Source organism: Cupressus sempervirens, chromosome 8, assembly GCF_028749045.1.
Source record: "Cupressus sempervirens isolate cs-2001-9-10 chromosome 8, ASM2874904v1, whole genome shotgun sequence".
NCBI lineage: Eukaryota > Viridiplantae > Streptophyta > Pinopsida > Cupressales > Cupressaceae > Cupressus > Cupressus sempervirens.
In genome coordinates this window covers 21,858,321-21,875,805 of record NC_143125.1, presented here as the reverse complement: position 1 = coordinate 21,875,805, position 17,485 = coordinate 21,858,321, and positions in this window count along the sequence as shown.

Below are 17,485 nucleotides of genomic sequence, written 5' to 3'. Positions count from 1 at the left end.
TTGGACTTGATAGTAGGAGGAGCAATCTCTGAGTTCTCCACAAATAAGATGGTGTGGAGGAAGGAAATTATGTAATCCTGGTTTCAAAAGCCACAGAGCACCAAGAGTAAGGTCCCCAAAACTCTATTTAGTACTAACCTCAAACTTGAGATTGTAGACATTATGGTTCTCCTACACAGATTGAAAGGTGAGGTAGAAGCTCTAAATTTTGTTGAACATTATTACTTTTTGGTACAAGTTATTTGTTTAGATATATAATATATTGATTAGGCCCATGAGGTAAGTGAAAATCTTTTCAGAGCTCTCAGCACTACAAATTTCTACAACACCTTCTATATGTCTTCCTTTTTAATTTACATGCTAGCATCTCTACAGTTATGGCCAGGCCTTCCAAGAATAGAAAACTTTCCTAATGATGTGAAGTGTTATGAGTTCTATCCATGTTTGCAATTGTAAAATAGTTATGCAGAGTATGTCAAAGTTAATGATGCATTTACAATGAGAATTTGTAGGGAACTCCAAGGATGCCCGGAGAGGAGATTCAGTCCGAAGGCAATAGTGGCCATTAGTCAATTCGGAAGATATTTTATCCAGTTCTCATCTTTCTCATATTTATGTCTTGTAGCTTTCAGTGGATTCCCCCTAAAGTTTCCCAAGTATCCGAGCGACATGATCGTGCTGATAGAAATTGTGAGGCAAGCAATCTAGGTGAACATGCTAAGTAGAAGCTTGGAGAAGAAGGGATATGAGTTCCCTCTGAAAGTAGGAGCTTATAGTTGTGAGTCCCACTCTGATGCAAAAATATGTTCAAAATATTTGAGATGAAATAAAAATTAGAGATGTATGAGGTCTTGAGACCTATGTTTGATCCGAATGGATATGTTAGGGAAGTGTTGCAGATTGGAAGTGTGATCAAACACGTTACCACTATTGAAGACTATTGGGCAGATTGTAAAGATGAGTTTGAAAGCCGAGATCATGCTTTCATTAGGTTCATAGTGAAGTAAATAAAAACATATAATATCAATCTTGATGTTGAAGGATTGGAGGATGATTGGCAAAATATGTATAGTAATACATATTTGACTAAGTTAAGGAACACTCCTATCAGTTCGAAGCCCTATGAGGATGCTGAGGAAGATTTAGACATTATGATGGCCCAAATCATCAAAAGAACTGGGAAGTGGGTTGAATAGAAAACCAAAAGAAGTCAGAGTAAAGGTACAACCACTCAAGCCTCTCCAACAGTTGTAATGTCTTCTTCCTCCCATAGTGCTACACTAGGCATAACAATAGCTACCACTCAAGGATTGGCTCAACCTTCAGGAGGAAGTGATCAACCTTCAGACAAGAGCATTCCCATAGCTAAGACTTGTCATGATGGCTCCCTCCCAGTCATCGGAACCCAAACTGGTGCTAAAGAGAAGATAGAGGAGCTAAAGGATAGTGTTACTACACCAGTTCCCTTTGCTCATGTTACACCAGTTCCCTCTCCTCATGTTAGTCCAATTTATTCTCCCCATCATAACGCAGTTCTGCTAGCAAGTGCTTCACTTCTGCAACCAAGTGGCTCCCCAATACAGATAGTAGATTTGGGAGATGGAAAGAGCAGTAGTAGTGAATCTACTAAATCTGATGAGACAACGAAGAAGACCTCAGAGGTGGAGAAAGGTCAGAGCTCTTGCAACCTCATTTATTAAGCCTCGAAGAATCCCTTCTCTTCAACTGCAATGACCATCACTCGAGTTAAGAAGAAGATGTTTAGCATAGAATCACTTGGAACGACCTCCAAAGTGATAGGTATTGATTCCTGGTTAGAGGATACTTTGTAGATGAAGAGAAAAAAGAAAGATGAAAGCACCCCCACCAAGGATACCATATCCCTTATAGTTCGTTCTAGTTCTGCATTAACCAAGGTAAAGAAGAAAAAAACTTTGTGTATACATGGGCAAGATCCAAAAATAGGGCACCTAACAATAGAGATAGCCAAGCCCAATAAAGAAGGAAGAATTGAAGACATGACTCCTAATGATTTCACTATGCATTCAGTGAACCTTGGAGAAGCCAGACATGACACTAAGGTTGACTTGTGGAAGTCAACCAATGAAGTAATTGAGGGGCAATTGGAAAGCCCAAAATGTCAAAAGTTAGGATGAAGGTTGAGATAGAAGAGTTGAATAGATTCATCAAACAATTGGTTACTCCATTGGCAACTATCTTCGAAGTGTCAGTAACAAGAAATCATGTTGCTGCTGAAGTTCAAGATCTTATTTCTCAACTTCAGGAAGATAGGAACTTTGGCCAAATTGGTAAAGACTGGATTGGAAAGCTCAAAGTAGAGGGAGTCACCATTATAGAACAAATTGGCAATGTCATCTTAAGATTAGAGACAGAGAAGGATAACATTTTAGCGAATAGCAATACTCTGGCTATAGAAAGAACGAAGTGCAATGATTGTATCTCTCTTCTGAAGATGATCATTCAAATGAAGGTAAAGGAAGTTGTTGAAGCAAAAATCTTGCCAAAAGGAGATGAAGCTCTGTTTGAATGGCTTCAGAGCATGCAGTTCAAGATAGAAATGATCCCATTAGCAGAAAAAGGACTTAAGGAAACATAGGATAAAGTGAAGAAGACCCAAGATAGAGGATTTGAACTCATGAAGGGGCTACATACAGATTCATAAACTAGCTGCCAAGGGAAAGCACTCATTGGGATAAATGTCATGAAGGAGAATTTCTCCAAATTCTTAGATAGTTTGATTGATGTGTCTTATGGTGATCAAAACAAAGTTGTAGAGCTCTAGAAACTTAGTGGATGCATACATGTGGCCATAGAGGAATTTTCAAATCAATTGAATGTTGTGAAGGAGTTGGCCAGGGAGCATTCTAAATGGCTCTTGAGATACACCAACATACACGTGCCTAAGCATGAAGAGCTAATCCTAATCATAGTTACTACTAAGGCCGATAGGACAAAAGCAAAAAAGGGGACGAAGATAAAGTGTTTCACATTTCATCCCCTTTTCACTTTCTTATGTAATTATTGTAATATGACAAACTAATTTCTTGCCATTTGTCTTTTTTTTTTTTTGAGAAGATGAACTGTTTGAACTTCTATTGTAACGGTCATCTCAAAATCCTATATGTATGAAATTGAAAGATTAATAAAAGATCAACGAATTTTTGGTGTGAAGTACTTGATGTTACAGAGTCAATTGAATGGTATTTTGTATCAACTATTTTCTGTTCCATTCCTATTAATTGTAGTTATATGTTTCCTCTTTAATTTGGATTGAAGTAAGGAAAGAACATAGTTTCATTCCCCTATTTCAAGGCAATGAATGGATGTGATAAGTAGTATCATTGCATGTTCAAAGAGGAATCCCTTAAATAGGTTTTCCTTTAGCTAACTTCTTCTTCTCTATAGTTTAGATTCTAATTGTTTCAGTTCAGTATTAGTCGTTATGTTATTAAGCTTTGTGAGTTCATAAGATGCGTGGATTCATAAACTTAACCAATTTTTTAGAAGTCTTTTTCTAACTAAGTTAGATCTTGTTTAGGTCTAGCTTGGTTTTACCTCTTCTATTCTCGGGTCAAGAACACACCCCATATTAGTTTAGAAATAATACATAATAGACTACAAATCTACCATAGGGAGCTGTACCTACCAATTCAGAGAAAAGCCAGTCTATCCATAAGTGGCTTTTCAATTGTTTGTAATAAGATATTGTTTATAATTTGGGCATTCAAGAGTCATAATAAAAAAAGAACAAATTTGTTTACCAACACAAAGGAACTATATATGCTACAATTTAATCACGACAATGAACATGTTGTTGAGTTTTTCATTAAAAATCTACAGTATCGTCAATTCCATTTTACCCTTTCAAACCACATGGAAACATACAACAATGAAACACATTTGAAATCAACTATAGATGATGTGACAGAATTTGGTTTTACTGATGAAATCAACTTTTTGTTACAAGGTATTTCTTCATTTTGTTTTTCGAGTGATGCCTAACACCTCAATCCTACATACCTTTATATGTACCACTTTACTTATTTCTTCTTCCATACACTATTACTTTTACTTCTTTGTGTACTATCTATATACAGGGTTTCAAGGCCCCTTCAAAACTTGTTACATACAATAGACATATAGATAACACTTTATTTATGGTTATATTAAAGCATCAAATGTAGATACTACTTCTCTTGTATACATATCTATGAGTCCATTTTAAAAATATTTGAACTTTTATTTCCACACACTTTGGAATACTTAATATTCATACTTGTTATGTTTAACTTTATAATTTTGCTTCTTTCTTCTTCTTCTTTTTTTTTTTTTTTTTTTTCTAGCTTACAATTATATAATTTTTTATACAAACTAATTCATTCTACATTCACATAGATTACTACTATAACCTTTATCCTACAATTCATAGTATAATTTTTAGTCATTTTAATCGATAACTACACATGATTAATCGTAACACATTATACCTCGCTATGAAATTTACAACTAGTTTTGTAGCTACCATACATGCTCCTACAGTTGTATATTATATTAAGGATTAGAGTTATTGATCACTTCTATTGTATCTTTTATGGACTATAGAAAATGGACTCAAATTTACATGATTCTGATGGACAACCAAACTTAACTAGCCCAGTTGATCTTCGATCATGTGAAAGAAGTAGGTTGTATTATGCTAGCCATAGAGCTGGGATTAGTGTACGACATAGGATCCATTGCATATCTTCCTCCCACGCCTCTCTTATTAATACACCCCAATCCTACTCCCATCCTTCCACTACCACCCCACATCAATTAGCCAATCCACTCATTCCAACAGTACTTCCATCACAACCCCCCCACCTTCACTTTCAAATGTGCAAACTTCTAAAAGCCTTTCACACTTCAATAGCCCCATTCAACTACATACATGTAAGAGAAGTTGCTTGTATTATGCTTGTAATAAAGAGGAAATAAGTGCTCGTCGAAAACTCCAGCGCATGCAACCACTCCAACATACATCAAATCAGCCACACAGTTTGTTGACAAAAGCTCTTCCAACCAACCATGTCAGCTCTTCCTGTAACCCCTTTCAAACACACCATCCACAACATATGCCACCCGATCCACTCCCACATACCAATATGGATTACAATGTCCCCTCTTCCTTTGTAGATGCAACTAAGACATTTAAAACTAGGCTAGATGCATTGTGCAACTTACACACATGTCATATATGTAATGAGTGCTACTCAGGTATGCTTGTGCACTCTTCACACAAAGGCATAGCTTGTAGAAGATGCATTGTTGAGAAAGGTCTTTGTCGTTTCTCACTCGCTAACAATATGGACCCACTTGAACAACCAAATGTTCTTAAAGTTCTCACACAAGTGGAAGAGATGCTCATTGCACATGTTATTCCAATCTTACAAGTAACACATGCCCACGGTGCACAATACAAATATAGTGGACATACAATAAGCTTCTCCCAAGATATAAAACTCATTGCAAAAACATTGCCACATAAGCTTCAAGAATTGGATGTTTTAATAGTACGTGAGTTGAATTAACATGGGAAGGCTTATGATTGTTATGTCAATAAAGGTCATGTCCACAATGCACTGCAATACAAAATCAAATATGACCCTTATTACAATTACGTGATAATCTTGAGACCACATTATCACTACTTCCAGATACTACTACTGATCTCTCTGAAATGCTTCACTCATTACATAGTGAACATGTAGAGCCACATTCAACCAACAATGACCTTGAAAGAGTATCGATTGACCACGAACAATTCACACAAAATTCTACCTCATTTATGGTCAGTCTACCAAACAAACAACATGAGTTACAAATCATTAAGGAATCATTGCACCTTGACCATGAACCTAACACCAAACTTGATTGGCCCCACATCAGTTCAACATTAATTAATGAGTACACCACTGAGGGATTGTTTGACATGGCATTTCCAACTCTATTCCCAAATGAAACAACACAACCCATGCAACCACGAGCAAGAGATGTGTAACTTCACGAATATGCTCTTCACCTTATGCGTTATCATGACGACAGGTTCAGTCAACACCTACAATTTACATACTTCCTCCTTAACCTTATGATGCACCATTGTAGCCAAGCTCTAGCATTAGTGTATATTAAACGCAAAATTGAAGATAATATACCTTCCACTATAGAAAATCTTCACTCCCACTTAACAAACCTGGCCGATTGTCAATTAACTAAAGAACTAATGCATTTTGGATCCACCTTGTGAGGTACATGCTCATACTAGAATAAACATTGTACAAATCTAATAGATTTGATTACCCAAATAGGTTCTCCCACATTGTTCTTCACTTTAAGCGCAACTGACACAAAGTGACCTTACCTACATGTTATCTTATCTCCAGACGTAGCATTTACCGACCTAAACAACAAACATCACATACATAATGTCATTAGGAACCCTCATTCAACAACATTATGCCTACATCAATGTTTCATGCAATCTTTCATGAAGAGGTCATGGAGAAACTAATGGGGGTAGTGAATTATTGGTACCGTTATGAGTGGCAAAATCGTGGGTTTGCTCACATTCATAGGTTTATTTGGATTAAAAATGCACCCAATATGAATACATTGGATTGGGGTAATCCAAATGAAGTAAAAAAGGCCAAAGGATTCTTTGACCAATATGTCATTGCTTGGAACCCTCGAGCCAAATGTGATATTGAAAATGTTATTCATTAGGTTCCAATTGACGATCTGTGCTTGCACAACACACATGAAATATATGCCACTAATCCACATGATGACTATGAAGAATTGGTTAATTGTGTACAACGACACACCAAATGCATCGAATGGACTTGCCTACGAAAAAAGACCACCAACTAGAATGCATGTATAAAGCGCCTTGGAAAGAATGTGATGAGTCACAATTGAAATGTGATGACTCAAGTCACAAGTCATATGTGTCCACACACAATGATGATAGGGTTAACATACATAATCCACAAATGCTCTCTATTTGGAGGGCAAACATTGATTGCCAACTAGTCATGTCATAACTTCTTGTTCTCAAATACATTGCCAAATACGCTTTTAAAGCAGAGAAGAAATCTGAGAGTTGTGTTAATATGCTATCAAGGATATGTTTAGATGTTAACAAATAAGATAATGTTGTCAAAGCATACCAAAAATTCAAGGCTGAAATTGTTGCAGAGTGCGATATCAGTGCACAAGAAACATGACACATGCTACAAAAACTTCCTCTTGTTATGTGCAACCGACATTTCATATCGCTTAATGTTGGCAAAAAAATGTTTCATCGCATTAAACCAATTGCAAATGGACATGAGATACAATCTACCTACATACAAGCCTACATAAAGCACCCAACATACTTAGAGCAAATTTCACTCATTAATTCTGCTAGATCATATACATATTCAACCAATCGTAAAGGGTGCAAATGACGTCCTATAAATGACAAAGCAGTTGTACAAGTCTTCCCAAAATTTTATATGGTTCCACCTAAAGACTCTGACAATTTTGAACTATTTTTTTGGAGTGAGCTCCTTTTGTACAAACATTTTTGATCATTGACAACAGATATTGGTCTTTCCAAAGAAGAAATCATTTCTCACTGGAAGGCCATGTCATTGTAAAAATACCATGTATGGCATATTGATCGCAAAGACCAAATTGAAAATGACTTGGGAGAAGATAATGAAAGTGAGGATGAGCCATCTCTACAAGACCCACCCCAATTGCACAAGTGGGAACTTATTTCAAATATGTCTCATTCCAATAATTTCAACTTTAATGAACTAGACTTGTTGGGAAAACGTGATTTTGACAAAGACCATAATTGGGAAGGTCACGATGTCCCTTCATAATTGCATGAAGATGCAAACCAATTTGTTCATAGAACTAAGATATCTCAACAGGATATTCACCCCCCAACACATGAGTTCAATCGCCACTACAAGTTGTCACCTAAACAACATTTGGCCCTTCAACTAATTCTAGACCATTCCATTGCGAATAGTTATATTGAACCTTTGTACATGCTCTTGCAAGGAACAACAGGAGCGGGCAAGTCATATCTAATCAATTGCATACACACGTCTCTTCAAAATAATTCCCCATTTGGCTTAACTCCTATCGTTGTTCTTGCACCAATTGGAATTGTTGCATTTAATATACATGCAACAACTATACATGCAACCCTTAAGATACCAATTAGAGAAATGAAACCACTACAAGGACAAACGTTAACAACTTTCCAAGAAGAAATGAAAAACATCAAATATATTTTGATCGATGAGATGAGTTTCATAGGTCCAAAATTGTTACTTAAAATTGATTCGAGGTTATGTGAGGCATTTCTCCACCAACAACACATTTCTTTTGGGGGTCTATCTATAATTCTAATTGGAAATTTTGCACAGCTTCCTTCTATTATGGACAAACCTATCTATGTAGCATACACAATAGCTCAAAATCTTTGGCTCAAGTTTAATATCATTGTAACATTACAAATAATATTTAGACAAGACGGTGGTGACTCAACACAAATAAAGTTTCGTCATGCATTACAAAACATGCGCAATGCTGAACCATCCGAGGATGACTGGAAATTACTAATGATGCGCACAAACAAACACCTTCCACCAATTGAGCAAGCAAATTTCAACCAAGCAATACATTTGTTTGCCTATACATAATAAATAAAAACTCAAACAACTAAATGCAGCTATTGCACTTTGTGTAGCTGTAGATACTCAATGTAATAATGTTGAAACATATACAGATGGCCAACTCTCACAAGAAGTTCTCATATGTAGATTCCAACGTGTCATGCTTACCACAAACCTACGGATACAAGGTGGCCTTGTCAATGGATCCCTTGGTGAAGTTAAGGACATTATATATGCCCCATCCTCTAAGCCTCCTTAGTTGCCAATATATGTTACTGTCACATTTGATACCTACAATGGGCCACCATGGGATGCCAACAACCCAAAAAAATATCAATCCATCCAATTACCTGAGGCAACTTTACCCAACTACCACTAGTCACTGCTTGGGCTATCACTATACACAAATCACAAGGCCTAACCCTAGAGTGAGCCACAATTGATATTGGTAAAACTGAAAGACAAGGCCTCACCTTTACAACCATCTCAAGGGTTAAATCCCTATAAGGCCTTCGAATTGAACCTGCCTTCTATTTTAAGCACTTTTGCAAAATGAAAAAAAACCCCTACAATATTATTAGAAAGATAGAAGAAGCTCAATTGTTCTTGCTCTCACTTTGATATGGTACTTTTTCATATTCACTCCCTCCCTTCTATACACTTTTCCTTTTTTTCAATTACATAAACTAAGAATGTCCTTTGTTTGTTGATAATTTTATCTACTTCTCTTTTACAAGTTCACTAGTTACAACAAAGAGACAACAAAACTTATTTTGACTTGTCATATAGATGATTGATCAATAAAATCCAAATATAAACTGCTCTAATTTTATGGATTATCCTACAAGTTATACCCATACAAATGCATTGTACTCAAATTTGGCACACTTACTTTTACTTATAAACAATGCTTCTATCAAATATCATGTATGTTTCAAATGGCAATTTGCAATTATATTTTTGACTACTATTTAGCTCCACAAATAACTTACTTGGCAAACACCTTTATCAAACATTTTACATGGTTCTAATGTTAAGTTACAATTTTATTGTAAACTACTCTTCTACTTCTAAAATACCATTATTGTTATCCATTATTGGACCACTCTAAACATCATACTTTCTTAACAAATAATGTTCACTCCCTCCCTTCTATACACTTTTCCTTTTTTTCAATTACATAAACTAAGAATGTCCTTTGTTTGTTGATAATTTTATCTACTTCTCTTTTACAAGTTCACTAGTTACAACAAAGAGACAACAAAACTTATTTTGACTTGTCATATAGATGATTGATCAATAAAATCCAAATATAAACTGCTCTAATTTTATGGATTATCCTACAAGTTATACCCATACAAATACATTGTACTCAAATTTGGCACACTTACTTTTACTTATAAACAATGCTTCTATCAAATATCATGTATGTTTCAAATGGAAATTTGCAATTATATTTTTTACTACTATTTAGCTCCACAAATAACTTACTTGGCAAACACCTTTATCAAACATTTTACATGGTTCTAATGTTAAGTTACAATTTTATTGTAAACTACTCTTCTACTTCTAAAATACAATTGTTCTTGCTCTCACTTTGATATGGTACTTTTTCATATTCACTCCCTCCCTTCTATACACTTTTCCTTTTTTTCAATTACATAAACTAAGAATGTCCTTTGTTTGTTGATAATTTTATCTACTTCTCTTTTACAAGTTCACTAGTTACAACAAAGAGACAACAAAACTTATTTTGACTTGTCATATAGATGATTGATCAATAAAATCCAAATATAAACTGCTCTAATTTTATGGATTATCCTACAAGTTATACCCATACAAATACATTGTACTCAAATTTGGCACACTTACTTTTACTCATAAACAATGCTTCTATCAAATATCATGTATGTTTCAAATGGCAATTTGCAATTATATTTTTGACTACTATTTAGCTCCACAAATAACTTACTTGGCAAACACCTTTATCAAACATTTTACATGGTTCTAATGTTAAGTTACAATTTTATTGTAAACTACTCTTCTACTTCTAAAATACCATTATTGTTATCCATTATTGGACCACTCTAAACATCATACTTTCTTGACAAATAATGCTATATGTCATTAGAAAATTATGTTTAACCCTTTCCTATTCTATGCAATTTCATACAATGATAATTTTATTAGTTCCTGCCAAGGCAGGAATACTTATGCATTCATGTCAATGCAAATATGACATTAAAACTAACTAATCAAATCAAATAATTTAAAAGATTATATGAGATTTCAAATGTTTATATCTTTTTCTAATTTTTCGTTATTTTATAAATCACATTTTTCATCTATTCTATTGGTCAATACTATTTTTGGCGGGGGAGAAAATTAATTTTTTTCAACCAAAAATACAAATATTTTCTAACTACTTCATCTTGCATTAATGAATGTATTAATTACAACTTTATCTTTTCCAAATTTGTGACAAGTTTATAAGATTTTATTTTTTCAATCATTTTATCTTCCACTTCACACATGTCTAATCAATATTAATTATCACAATCTATTAAATATTTTTAATTTCTTATTTTAAATATATTTATTATCAGTTTTACATTGATGTTTATTTTTGACTATTTGATATAATTTGTTTCTAAAACTTCATCATGATAAGTGTGTGTGTGTGTGTGTGTGTGTGTGTGTGTGTGTGTGTGTGTGTGTGTGTGTGTGTGTATAATTTCAATATGTTATATCTTTGTATTCGAATTTCTAATTTTTATTTTTATTTTATTTTTATTAATAAAAGTAGTTAAATTATTACTATTATTTTACTTTTATAAAAATAAATTAAACAATATTATTTTTTAATTATATTTTACAATAGTGTTTGTAATATGTATAATTGATAAGTGTTACAATTTATAAATTATATCATTTATTATTATTATTATTTTTTATTTAAACAATTTATTATTTAGTTTAAATACATTTAAAACTTAAATATATATTTTAATATTAAATTAATAATTATATTTTATATCAAAATGTCATGCCCAAAACTTGAAGGCAAAAACACACACACAATTTTTTTGAATTAATAATTTAACATGCCCTAGGTTTGAAATGATTGATAATAGTTTCATAATGGGTTTGCTAAAACCTTAAATGTTTAAAAATTTATACTAAATATACTAAAACGGATAACCTAAAACCAACTCAAAATTACACAACATAGTTATCAACTAACTTAATAATTAAAAGATTTAAAATAATTTCAACGTTAACTTAAAACTCTATTAATTTAAACTAAGTACACTTTAACAGATTAAAGTTTCATTCTAAACTAACTATATAACTAAGTGGTTATAAATTAACTTCATATGTAATGCTAACTTAAGACTTGATTTAAACAAATTTCTCTTTACAACTTTAAACTAAAACAACCTAAAGACACAACCATCTAATAAATACTAAAATATCTAAATCTATACTAAAACATATTCTAAAATACTAACTACAAATATAAAATACATAAATAAAATAATATGTATAAAATGATATTAATAAAGAGACTAAAACTAAGGAATTAAATAAACTAACCTACACCTAAACACAATTAACTCTACCCTACTAACTCTAGTCTATCCTAATCCCAGCTATCCTACCCTAACCACTAATCATAACACTAGCTTATGTGACAGATCGATTTGACCCCTCCCTATGCCTCACCCTAGGCCCCACGCAACCCCAAGCCTGCACATCAGGAAGAAGGTACGCAGGGAGGATGAGGTCTGAAGTTTTTAAACAAACATTCTCTAGGACATTAATACTACTCCCAAGCTAGGCCAGCGTCCAAGCATTAATGTCATGTGTTGACATTGATCTCTCCTCCCAACGTTTCCACGTAGCCCAAGGAAGGGGGACGCAATCCCAAGGGTGGGCACGTGATCATAGATGAGCAAGGGAAATTTTTTTTGAAATAAAAGTGACCAGCACCATACCCTTTTCAACATAAATGCCACTAATCCAACCTGGCCGCTAGGATGGGAGAAGGATGGGGATGGGACAAGGTGGCAGGGTGACGTCACCCACCCATCCCATCCACTATGACATGAGGCAGACATTAAAGAGCTTGTTAAAGGCAAGCTTAAACTGACGTGCAAGGCCAAGGAGGCAATAAAAAACATAAAGTTTTATAGGTGAAGAGGAGATATTTAGATATTGGCTTTATTTAAGAAAAGTATATATATATATATATATATATATATATATATATATATATATATATATATATATATATATATATATATATATATTCAGAATTATGTACCAAAGAGATTTACATAATATTTATCTAGTTTCTTTATTCACTAAGGAAGGAATCTGAACAAGAATGTGCTCTGTGGCTTGGAAGCAATGAATTCTTTTTCCCCATGTATTTTCCAGAGAGTTTTTACTCCTGGGAGTGCATGTTTTTTTTTTTGAAAGCAAAATTTTTGACAAGGCATGATCATGCTATTTTAAGCATTTCATTCATGTTGCTAAGGATTTGAATAAATCTATTATTAACATGTTTCCTTAATACAAGTATTCCAATGCAAAGGAGTACATTAGGTAAAGTCTCTCAATCTCTAGTTAAACATGCATGTTTAATATTAATTCTTCAAGGACATGGTATGAGTTCTATGTTCTGATTATTATTATTATTGATTTCAAGAATACAACCTCTCAGTCCAATTGATCATATTTGAAGATCTTAGAAGGTGAATGATACTATGCACATAATAAAAGAGAAGGTGGTGGATTATTCTCATTCAAAATTTGATTGTAACCACCATGAAATTTATCAAGGAATGAACTATCTTTGATTTCGTAATATATGGTTTTGCTCTTGATTGATCTCATCATAATACTTATACATCAAAATTGAAACTCACTATATCAATTCAACTCTTCATTATCGTAATTAAAACTTGAACATTCATAAATCAAGACATTATCTATGATTCTATTTTCCCATATATATATATATATATATATATATATATATATATATATATATATATATATATATATGCAAATTAATTTATTCTCTTTTGATGAGCACTCATACAACTGAACGTTATGAACAAATATTAAGAGAACCAAATACACCATCCATTACTTTATTGGCTAACCTGATTCAAGGGCTCAGCCAGGAAAGAATCAGGAAGAAAACCCAGCTTCGTTGCCATATACAATAAGGATTAAAATTACTATTTACAATAGGATCTCAATCCCAATTACAACAATTTTATCCAATTTTCTTCATGGTCATCATCAAAATTTTGTAATGTTTTCTGAATCTCATTTCAAGAGCCATGGAAGAAACCAATAACTGATCGGGTGACAATCAAGCATAACCAAAAGAACATCAAGCATGCATAATCATACATGGTTTACACAATAAGATTCACAGTGAATCAAGACTAGGGAGAGGTGGATTCTTCCAACTGGAGAAGTCAAGCACAACACCAATTCAGATGCCCAATCAGGGCCAATAACCAAGAACTTCCATTCTTCCATTTTAACTTGCCATACTCATACCAGGTTTGTGCTGACGGGTAGAGGCCCATAACACCCTACCCTTTATCCCTCTTCTCATCCTGAGAAGAGACTCTACACAGGTTGGAGTCCAACTAAACAGACCTCTCCCAAAATTGGTCACTTTTGCCCTCTCCTAGGGTGAGTAATACCAAAACACCCATGCAAGGAAACTCAAAATTGCAAACATAAACAAGAAAGGAAAACAACCAAAATAACAAGGTTTACAAATCTTCCCAACATACCCACAACCATACAACAGTAAAACAACAACAAGGTAACAAGAACATGAAACAAAACATAAAAACTGAATAAGGGAGATGGGAGTTTCCTACCTTCTCAAAGAGGTAATGGCAATGGAAAAATTTGAGTAGAGTATCCCTCCTTCCTTCAAGCTTCAAGAAATCTTCTCTAAATGTAGAGATTGGTTAACCAAACCACTAGACCAAGGAAGGCCTCTAATAAGCCTCCAACTCAACCACCCAAAAAGAGCAATAACTATCTCCACCCACTTAGCCACTCTAGAAACTCCTAACACAACCTACACCATGGTTAAACCCTAAAAGGAGGTGGGGTAAGACAACTCATGACAACCGCTTGCAATTTTCGCACAAAATGTCATGCCCAAAACTTGAAGGCAAAAAGGGACTTTTTGAGTGCCCTCAAAAGTCAAAGCTAGGGGCTTAGGGGTTGGAAAAGACCCCTAACCCATACCCACACCCATAGGTTAGAAAAAAAACATGTTTTAAAGCCTTAGGGAAGAGGTTAGAGTCAAAATAAAATCTAGAAATAAAATAGGTCCATCTAACAACTCTAACTAGCAAATTAAGCACATAAACATTTTACGAGTGTCAAGCGACACTGAAAGAACACAATTACGAACAATAGGGTTTCCAAATTTTAGCACATGGAGATCAGTTTTGTTCCTCCGTAGGGTTCCTCGGCTAAATATCTGCACACTCATTGCACCCATCAGTAGTCCCGTAAAATCACATGTATATAAACGTATATGTATCAGAAATTTTCATAATTTAAAACATACATCAATAAAGTTTCTTCATCCTTTATAATTCTTAACCATTTGAAATATCTTAAATCACATCTCAATCCTACATCTACTGATTTCGTCAACATACATATACATGAACATTAAATGACAATCATCAAATATATCTGGAAATAACATCACACAACATGAAATAATAAAATATATTCCAAGCATCAGATAATGTCTCGACATCTCGAGTCGTGAATAACAAAATAAGGGTAATGTATCACTATGCCACAATGGGTCGGGGCGAGGCCTCACATCCTCCCCCACTAGGCATGAACTTCCTCCTAGAGTTCATCAAAAAGGTACGGGTACTGAGATCGCATCTGCGCTGCATCCTCCCATGAAGCTGTGACCTCATTGTAACAATCCCATTGGACCCTAACTTGGTCCAGCTCTCGGCCTCGAAGTGCTAGGCTCCGTCGAGCAATAATGCAGATAGGCTCTAGTGCTAGTTTCCTGTCTGACTCCACCTGTAAAGCATCCCAATCGATAATATGAGACTCCTCATAAATGTATCCTCTAAGTACTGAAATATGAAACACATCGTGGATGCGTGACAGGCTAGGTGGCAAAGCTAAACGGTATGCAACAGGTCCTATCCTCTTAAGGATCTCGAACGACCCAACAAACCGGGGTGCCAACTTAGAGCCCTTTCTGAATCGAATCGGACTCTTGTGTGGTCGTACCCTCAAGAACACTCTATCACCAACCTGATACTCTTGCTCTGTCCTCTTCGCATCTACATACTTTTTCTGCCTATCCTGCGCCTCTTCCAGGCGCTGTCTAATCAGGGTCACCTGATGCTCCATCTCCTTTACTAACTGGGGACCAATAGATACTTGATCCTCGATCCTATCCCAACTCAAGGGTGTCCTGCACGGTCTCCCGTACAAAGCCTCATACGGCGGCATACCTATGGAAGAATGACGCCCATTGTTATAGGCAAACTCGACAAGATGAAGTTATTCCTCCCATTTGACCTGATGGTCCATCACGTACATATGTAGCATGTCCTCCAAAACCTGATTCACTCGCTCGGTCTGGCCATCGGTCTGAGGATGGTATGCTGTACTAAAATTGAGCCTAGTGCCCAAAGCCGACTATAACTCTCTCCAAAATGAAGAGGTGAACAGAGAGTCTCTGTCAGATATGATCTTACGGGGAACACCATGAAGCCTAACAATGTCCCACAAGAACACCTGAGCTATGTCTCGTGCTGTAAATGTAGTACGCATGGGTGAGAAATGGGCAACCTTGGTCAATGTGTTGACTATCACCAAAATGGCATCATGGCGACGAGATGACATAGGAAGACCAACAATAAAATCCATAGATATAGTGTCCCATTTCCACACTGCAATCTCATGCGGCTGGAGAAGCCCTCCAGGATGACGATGCTCCGCCTTCACCCTCTGGCACTTGAGGCATCTCGCAACTGTGCTAGCAATCTGCACTCTCATGCCTGGCCAATGATACAACTGCCTCAAATCTGCATGTAACTTCTTAACACCGGGGTGCGCTGCATAAGGTGCTCTGTGAGCCTCAAGTACAATGAGCTCGCGCAAACCCCCAATGGAAGGTACATAGATACGTCCCCTATGTCGCAAAAGTCCATCGGACTCCAAAGAATACTCTGCAAACTTCCCTTCCAAGGGTCTCTGAGAATGTACCAACTGACTTACTTCTGCATAAAGCTCATCAGCTGGTAAGTGCTGCAAGATCCGTTCTCTCAAGTCGGTGCAAGTGGTCACAGATGAAAGTTCATGGCGCCTTCTGCTTAGGGCATCTGCAACCACATTCTCCTTTCCCCTGATGTAATGAACATCAAAATCATACTCACAGAGGAACTCCATCCACCTCCTTTGCCTAGCATTAAGGTTCGGCTGAGAAAATATGTACTGCAAGCTCTGGTGATCGGAATGAAGCTCTCGAATCTATGACCCAGAAGGAAATGTCGCCATCTCACCAAGGCATGAACCACTGCCGCTAGTTCTAGGTCATGAGTAGGATAATTGAGTTCATGAGTCTTCAACTTCCTAGACTCAAAGGAAATAGGCCGTCCTTCCTGCATAAGGACTGCTCCTAAACCATCTAAAGATGCATCGGTGCACAC